A 9,066-nucleotide genomic window follows, 5' to 3' on the forward strand; every position below is an offset into this window, starting at 1 on the left:
TCTTTTGTGTCTCCATACAAATTTTAAGATGATTTGTTCTAGTTCTTTGAAAAATGCCATTGGAAATTTCATAGGGATTGCATTGAATCTGTAGATTGCTTTGGGTAGTATAGTCATTTTCACAATATTGATTCTTCCAATCCAAGAACATGGTATATCTCTCCATCTGTTGGTATCATCTTTAATTTCTTTCATCAGTGTCTTATAGTTTTCTGCATACAGGTCTTTTGTCTCCTTATGTAGGTTTATTCCTAAGTATTGCATTCTTTTTGTTGCAATGGTGAATGGTAGTGTTTTATTAATTTCACTTTCAGATTCTTCATCAGTAGTGTATAGGAATACAAGAGATTTCTGTTCATTAATTTTGTATCCTGCAACTTTACCAAATTCATTGATTAACTCTAGTAGTTTTCTGGTGGCATTTTTAGGATTCTCTATGTATAGTATCATGTCATCTGCAAACAGTGACAGTTTTAATTCTTCTTTTCCAATTTGTATTCCTTTTATTTCTTTTTCTTCTCTGATTGCTGTGGCTAGGACTTCCAAAATTATGTTGAATAATAGTGGTGAGAGTGGACATCCTTGTCTTGTTCCTGATCTTAGAGGAAATGCTTTCAGTTTTCCCCATTGAGAATGATGTTTGGTGTGGGTTTGTCGTATATGCCCTTTATTATGTTGAGGTAGGTTCCCTCTATGCCCACTCTCTGGAGAGTTTTTAATCACAAATAGGTGTTGAATTTTGTCAAAAGCTTTTTTTGCATCTATTGAGATGATCATATGGTTTTTATTCTTCAATATGTTAATATGGTGTATCACATTGATTGATTTGCGTATATTGAAGAATCCTTGCATCCCTGGATAAATCCCACTTGATCATGGTGTATGATCCTTTTAATGTGTTGTTGGATTCTGTTTGCTAGTATTTTGTTCAGGATTTTTGTATCTATATTCATCAGTGATATTGGTCTGTAATTTTCTTTTTTTGTAGTATGTTTGTCTTGTTATGGTATCAGGGTGATGGTGGCCTCATAGAATGAGTCTGGGAGTGTTCCTTCCTCTGCAATTTTTTGGACGAGTTTGAGAAGGATGGGTGTTAGCTCGTCTCTAAATGTTTGATAGACTTCACCTGTGAAGCCATTTTGTTTGTTGGAAGATTTTTAATCACAGTTTCAATGTCATTACTTGTGATTGGTCTGTTCATATTTTCTATTTCTTCCTGGTTCAGTCTTGGAAGGTTATACCTTTCTAAGAAATCTTCTATTTCTTCCAGGTTGTCCATTTTTTTGGCATAGAGTTGCTTGTAGCAGTCTCTTAGGATGCTTTGTATTTCTGCGGGGTCTGTTGTAACTTCTCCTTTTTCATTTCTAATTTTATTGATTTGAGTCCTCTCCCTCTTTTTCTTGATGAGTCTGGCTAATGGTTTATCAATTTTGTTTATCTTCTCAAAGAACCAGCTTTTAGTTTTATTGATGTTTGCTATTGTTTTCTTTGTTTCTATTTCATTTATTTCTGCTCTGATCTTTATGAATTTTTTCCTTCTGCTAACTTTAGGTTTTGTTTGTTATTCTTTCTCTAATTCTCTTAGGTGTAAGCTTAGATTGTTTATTTGAGATTTTTCTTGTTTCTTGAGGTAGGCTTCTATAGCTATAAACTTCCCTCTTAGAACTGCTTTTGCTGCAACCCATAGGTTTTGGATCTTCGTGTTTTCATTGTTATTTGGCTCTAGGTATTTTTTGATTTCCTCTTTGATTTCTTCAGTGATCTCTTGGTTATTTAGTAACGTATTGTTTAGCCTCCATGTGTTTGTGTTTTTACGTTTTTTTCCCTGTAAGTCATTTCTAATCTCATAGCGTTGTGGTTAGAAAAGATGCTTGATATGATTTCAATTTTTTAAAATTTACTGAGGCTTGATTTGTGACCCAAGATGTGATCAATCCTGGAGAATGTTCTGTGCACACTTGAGAAGAAAGTGTAATCTGCTGTTTTTGGATGGAATGTCCTATAAATATCAATTAAATCTATCTGGTCTATTGTGTCATTTAAAGCTTCTGTTTCCTTAATTATTTTCATTTTGGATGATCTTTCCATTGGTGTAAGTGAGGTGTTAAAGTCCCCCACTATTATTGTGTTACTGTCGACTTCCTCTTTTAGAGCTGTTAGCAGTTGCCTTAAGTATTGAGGTGCTCCTATGTTGGGTGCATATATATTTATAATTGTTATATCTTCTTCTTGGACTGATCCCTTGATCATTATGTAGTGTCCTTCCTTGTCTCTTGTAGCATTCTTTATTTTAAAGTCTATTTTATCTGATATGAGTATTGCTACTCCAGCTTTCTTTTGATTTCCATTTGCACGGAATATCTTTTTCCATCCCCTCACTTTCAGTCTGTATGTGTCCCTAGGTCTGAAGTGGATCTCTTGTAGACAGCATATATATGGGTCTTGTTTTTGTATCCATTCAGCCATTCTGTGTCTTTTGGTTGGAGCATTTAATCTATTTACATTTAAGGTAATTATCGATATGTATGTTCCTATGACCATTTTCTTAATTGTTTTGGGTTTGTTTTTGTAGGTCCTTTTCTTCTCTTGTGTTTCCCACTTAGAGAAGTTCCTTTAGCATTTGTTGTAGAGCTGGTGTGGTAGTGCTGAATTCTCTTAGGTTTTGCTTGTCTGTAAAGCTTTTGATTTCTCCATCGAATCTGAATGAGATCCTTGCCGGGTAGAGTAGTCTTGGTTGTAGGTTCTTCCCTTTCATCTCTTTAAGTATATCATGCCACTCCCTTCTGGCTTGTAGAGTTTCTGCTGAGAAATCAGCTGTTAACGTTATGGGAGTTCCCTTGTATGTTATTTGTCGTTTTTCCCTTGCTGCTTTCAGTAATTTTTCTCTGTCTTTAATTTTTGCCAATTTGATTACTATGTGTCTTGGCGTGTTTCTCCTTGGGTTTATCCTGTATGGGACTTGCTGCACTTCCTGGACTTGGGTGGCTATTTCCTTTCCCATGTTAGGGAAGTTTTCGACTATAGTCTCTTCAAATATTTTCTCTGGTCCTTTCTCTTTCTCTTCTCCTTCTGGGACCCCTATGATGCAAATGTTGTTGCATTTAATGTTATCCCAGAGATCTCTTAGGCGGTCTTCATTTCTTTTCATTTGTTTTTCTTTATTCTGTTCTGCAGCAGTGAATTTCACCCTTCTGTCCTCCAGGTCACTTATCTGTTCTTCTGCCTCAGTTATTCTGCTATTGAGTCCTTCTAGTGTAGTTTTCATTTCAGTTATTGTATTGTTCATCTCTGTTTGTTTGTTCTTTAATTCTTCTAGGTCTTTGTTAAACACTTCTTGCATCTTCTCGATCTTTGCCTCCATTCTTTTTCTGAGGTCCTGGATCATCTTCATTATCATTATTCTGAATTCTTTTTCTGGAAGGTTGCCTATCTGCACTTCATTTAGTTGTTTTCCTGGGGTTTTATCTTGTTCCTTCATCTGGGACATAGCCCTCTGCTTTTTCATATTGTCTCTCTTTCTGTGAATGTGGTTTTTGTTCCACAGGCTGCAGGATTGTAGTTCTTCTTGCTTCTGCTGTCTGCCCTCTGGTGGATGAGGCTATCTAAAAGGCTTGTGTTAGTTTCCTGATGGGAGGGACTGGTGGTGGGTAGAGCTGACTGCTGCTCTGGTGGGAAGAGCTCAGTAAAACTTTAATCTGCTTGATGCTGATGGGTGGGGCTGGGTTCCCCCCGTGTTGCTTGTTTGGCCTGAGTCAACCCAATACTAGAGCCTACCTGGGCTCTTTGGTGGGGCTAATGAGAGACTCTCAGAGGGCTCACGCCAAGGAGTACTTCCCAGAACTTCTGCTGCCAGTGTCCTTGTCCCCACGGTGAGCCACAGCCCCCCCCCACCCCCGCCTCTGTGGGAAACCCTCCAACACTAGCAGGTAGGTCTGGTTCAGTCTCCCCTGGGGTCACTGCTCCTTCCCCTGGGTCCCAACGTGCACACTACTTTGTGTGTGTCCTCAAAGAGTGGAGTCTCTGTTTCCCCCAGTCCTGTCAAAGTCCTGCAATCAAACCCACTAGGCTTCAAAGTCTGATTCTCTATGAATTCCTCCTCCCATTGCCGGACCCCCAGGTTGGAAAGCCTGACGTGGGGCTCAGAACCTTCACTCCAGTGGGTGGACTTCTGTGGTATGTGTTCTCCAGTTTGTGAGTCACCAATCCAGCAGTTATGGGATTTGATTTTACTGTGATTGCGCCCCTCCTACCATCTCATTGTGGCTTCTCCTTTGTCTTTGGATGTGGGGTGTCTTTTTTGGTGAGTTCCAGTGTCTTCCTGTTGATGATTGTCCAGCAGCTAGTTGTGATTCTGGTGTTCTCACAAGAGGTAGTCTTAAGATTGGTTTTTATATGCGATTTGTGAAATACCTCATTGTTTTATTGTCACAATTCTTATGTGACAGCCACAAAGTCCTGTCCTCTCTTTCTCATTGAAGGAAGATGACTCTTGAGTACATGAATATTTTTTAATGATTCCCTGCTCTCAGCCCCTCCTGATATGAACTGATGCTGTCTTTTGTTATTATTAATTTATTTTTTATTGTAATACAGTTGATTTACAATTTTGTGTTAGTTTCTGGTGCACAGCAAAATGATTCTTATACATATACAGACATTCTTTTTCATATTCTTTTCCATTATGGTTTATCACAGGATATTGAATTAGTTCCCTGTGCTATAGAGTAGGACCTTTTTTTAATCCATTCTATATACAATATAATAGTTTGTATCTGCTAATCCCAAACTCCCAATCCATCCCTCCTCCACTGCCCTCCCCCTTGGCAACCACAAGTCTGTTCCCTATGTCTGTAAGTCTGTTTCTGTTTTGTGGATAAGTTCATTTGTGTCATATTTTAGACTCCACATATAAGCGATATCATATGGTAGTTGTGTTTCTCTTTCTTAAAAAATATGGAACACTTCACGAATTTGTGTGTCAACCTTGCACAGGGACCTTGCTAATCTTCTCTGTATTGTTCCAATTTTAGTATATGTGTGGCAGAAAAGAGCACCAGTCTTTTGTTTAACATATTCTTCAAGCTTTCATGACATCTGAGGGTGTTTTTTTTTCCTCCTCTCTTCACAGGAGTTACCCATTCTAACTGGTCAGGAATAACCTTTTTCTTAAAAATAGAGGTGAAAAACTAGCATTTTCCAAGTCCTCTGCTCCTCTTGTTCTTTAGTTTGTCTACTGTTATAGTCTTAAGAATGCTTGCCATTTATCTTTTAGATTTCTCACAAATTGCACTCTCTTCATGCCCCAGTACATACATTTTACACTGGATGGTTTATCCTCAGTTCTAGGCAACCAAATGACACATTAAACTCTTAGATACTTAGGAAATCTACAGCCAGTTTCAAGAACTTTCTCTGAGTAGACAGAGGTTATAATTAAGCTGCTATGTGGAGCTTTTAAAAAGAAAATTTCAACAGAAAATTATAGCCACAGTGAACTATTGATGATTCATAGAATGAAATTGCATGAATAACTGAAATCCACAGATTATTCTAATAAAATCCGCCTCCCTCTGCCTTGGTCCATTCAGGCTGCTACAACAAAATAACCACAGACCAAGGGGCTTAAAACAACAGAAATCTATTTCTCACAGTTCTGGAGGCTGCAAGTTTGAGTTCAGGGTGCCGGCATGGGGGGCGTGAGGGCCTTCCTCTGGGTCACAGACTTTTCATCACATATTCACATGGTGGAGGAGGCTCTCCCCAGCCTTTTTTATAAGAGCACTAATCCCACTCACATGGGCTTCACCCTCAGGATGTAATCACCTCTCCATGGCTCTGCCTCCTAACACCAGTACACTGGGGATTAGGTTTCAACATGTGAATTTTGGAGGGACACATTCAGACCATAGCACCATCTGAGCCATTAGCCCCTATTTCCTACCTTAATTCCCACTTCTTTAATTCAAAACTCTGATCATCCAAATTTTGGAAAGGTGACAGGACCATAAACTCCACTGTTGTAGTTAGAAAAGGGATTGTTTACAAATCAAATGTATCCATATGAATAATTATGGGAACTCATATTAGAACCTAGCCATATATCCAAATATGTGAGTCCTGGGAGCTGTTCAGGAGGACTTTTTATTCAGTTGAAAAACAAAAGCAGATATCAGATTGAAACCATGTTCAAAGAAATGCATTAAAAAAGCAGTCCTTCCGTCAAATACAAATATCCGTTTGAAAGATGTGCTGAAAATTCAAGAATAAGGACCAGAAGGTCCTTATTTTATACTGTGCCCAGTGAGGCACAGTATAAAGTAGTGGTTCATAAAAGGTGCATCCTCCCTTTCACAGCAGCCTCAGCACCACTGTGAACTTGTTAGAAATGGAAATACTTTGGCCCTGGCCTAGACCTACCAATCAGAAACTTTGGTTGTTAGGGCCCAGCAACTTGTGGTTTAACAAGCCTGCCAGGTGATTCTGATGCATGGTAAGGTTTGAGAACTGCTGGTGTAAAATACAAGGGGAATATTTAAAGGGCGACTCTTCATCCTACCTAATTTACATCCCTCTAATTCTAAATAGCCATGGGATTTTGCCACCTGCAGCTTAACTATGATTTTGCAAAGTGAAAACTATAAGATCTAGTGTAAAGAAAGGCATGTATGATGTTCTGTTATCAAAATAATTCCTGATCTAAGCATGCTCTGTTCACTGCTCTGTATCTCAGTCATCAGGACTTAATTCTGGGGCATAAAAACATGCAACCCTTCTTATCCCTCCCTTTATCCTCTACTTCTCCATACCCCTCTCCAGGCTCCTCTGTGTCCATAGTCTTTGACAATGAACTTCAGTTTCTATTTCCCAGAATTTGTGAAAATATAATTGATGAACAGTAAAATTTCCAAAGCTAAGTAGCTTTAAAAAAAAAAAAATAAGGGGTGTTTTTCTGTAGCCTGGATATTCAGTTCAGCAATCTAAAGAGTTCCATTTTTTTATTCTAGGCTTATTTACAGTTCTTTAGCATATTTCATTTGCAAGTATTTTTCCTTTTGAATGTGTTTCATGGAGTCAGAATATGATGCCTGTAAGAGAAAATAATTGCCATTGTTTATCAGAGACATATAATACAGTTATAAAAATAATAGTATAGGCAGTTAATCATTAAAGAGCTCTTTAAAAATGTATAAATCTATGAATTTGGATTTTCTCTAATATCACTAAATATTAGGGAAGGCAATACATTGAATTAGAAACATTGGGATGCATGCTTTTTTTCCCCTTAGATCTACAAGCTGTCTTTTACTATAATCAGTAAAGAAAATAAACAGTGATCATCACCCAATGAACTGTTGCTTAATTTTGTAATGGTGGAAATCTCTCTAGCACAGTGCTTCTCAGCCTTTGTTGCATATTAGAATCACCCGGGGAGCTTTTAAAACTAACAGTGATGCCCAGGCTATAACCCAGAACAATTAAATAAAAATCTCTGGAGTGGAAACCAGATATCACTATTTTCTAAAGCTTCTCCACCTAATTCCAGGGCAGTCAAGGTTGAAAACCACTGTTCAAGTTTATCAAGGCCCTTTTACAGAAAGGATTATATTTAGTGTGACTAACACGAGACATAGAATCTGAGACTCCTGTTGGTGATTATTATCAGTTACTAAATCCTAAGCCCACAACCATTTCATATCACTTCATTTATTCAGAAATCTTCAGGGGCTATAAAAAATTAATTCAAAACTGAAAAAACACCTAAACATAAGAGCTAAGTATAAAACTCTTTAAAAAAAATAGGACAAAACTTCATGACATTGGATTTGGCAATGATTTCTTGGATATGACACCAAAAGCATGGGGAACAAAAGTGAAAATAGATAAGATGGACTACAGCAAAATTTAAAACTTCTGTGCAGGGGGCTTCCCTGGTGGCGCAGTGGTTGAGAGTCTGCCTGCCAGTGCAGGGGACACGGGTTCAAGCCCTGGTCTGGGAGGATCCCACATGCCACGGAGCAACTAGGCCCGTGAGCCACAACTACTGAGCCTGCGCGTCTGGAGCTTGTGCTCTGCAACAGGAGAGGCCGCGACAGTGAGAGTCCCGCGCACCGCGATTAAGAGTGGCCCCCACTTGCTGCAACTAGAGAAAGCCCTTGCACGGAAACGAAGACCCAACACAGCCAAAAATAAATAAATAAATAAAGTAGGTGACTTTAAAAAAAACAAAACAAACAAACAAAAAAAACTTCTGTGCATCAAAGGACACAATCAACAAAGTGAAAGGCAACCTACAGGGAATTCTCTGGCAGTCCAGTGAACTCCGAGCTTTCCAAGGGCCTGGGTTCAATCCCTGCTTGGGGAACTGAGATCCCACAAGCTGCACAGTGCTACCAAAAAATAAATAAATAAAGGCAACCTACAGAATGGGAGAAAATATTTACAAATTATATGTCTGATAAAGGGTTAACATCCAGAATATAAAAAAAAACTGCTCTAACTCAACAAAAGAAAAACAACCTGATTAAAAAATGGGCCAAGAACTTGATTAGACATTTCTCCAAAAACAATGTACAAGTGGCCAATAAGCACATGAAAAGAAGCTAAACATCACTAATCATTAGGGAAATGCAAATCAAAACCACAGTGAAATACCACCTCACACTCATTAGGATAGCTATTATAAAAAATAAAAAAACCAAAATAAAAAGTATTGGCAAGGATGTGGAGAAATTGGAACACTTGTACGCTGTTGGTGGGAATGTAAAATCGTACAGCTGCTGTGAAAAACAGATTGGTGGTTCCTCAAAAAATTAAAAATAGAACCACCATGTGATCTGGCAATTCCATGTCTGGGTATAGACCCAAAATAATTGAAAGCAGGATCTCGCAAAGATATTTGTATGCCCATGGTCATAGCAGCATTATTCAAAATAGCCAAAAGGTGGAAACAACTCAAATATCCGTCAATGAGTGGATGATGAATGGATAAACAGACTGAAAAAGGTGCTCATTTATGTTCTGAGTACATGGCACACTCAAAAGAGTATTGTTGCTATTAGTATATTA

General features: G+C 38.3%; 1 non-coding gene across 1 annotated transcript; it reads right to left on the reverse strand.

The window, feature by feature from the left end:
• Window positions 1-4,947: 4,947 nt before the first annotated feature.
• Window positions 4,948-5,054, reverse strand: LOC133092848 (U6 spliceosomal RNA). Its single transcript, XR_009701199.1, has one exon. It is a non-coding gene; the product is annotated as a U6 spliceosomal RNA (small nuclear RNA).
• Window positions 5,055-9,066: the final 4,012 nt, after the last annotated feature.

The sequence above is a fragment of the Eubalaena glacialis genome, chromosome 5, assembly GCF_028564815.1.
Source record: "Eubalaena glacialis isolate mEubGla1 chromosome 5, mEubGla1.1.hap2.+ XY, whole genome shotgun sequence".
NCBI classification, from domain to species: domain Eukaryota; kingdom Metazoa; phylum Chordata; class Mammalia; order Artiodactyla; family Balaenidae; genus Eubalaena; species Eubalaena glacialis.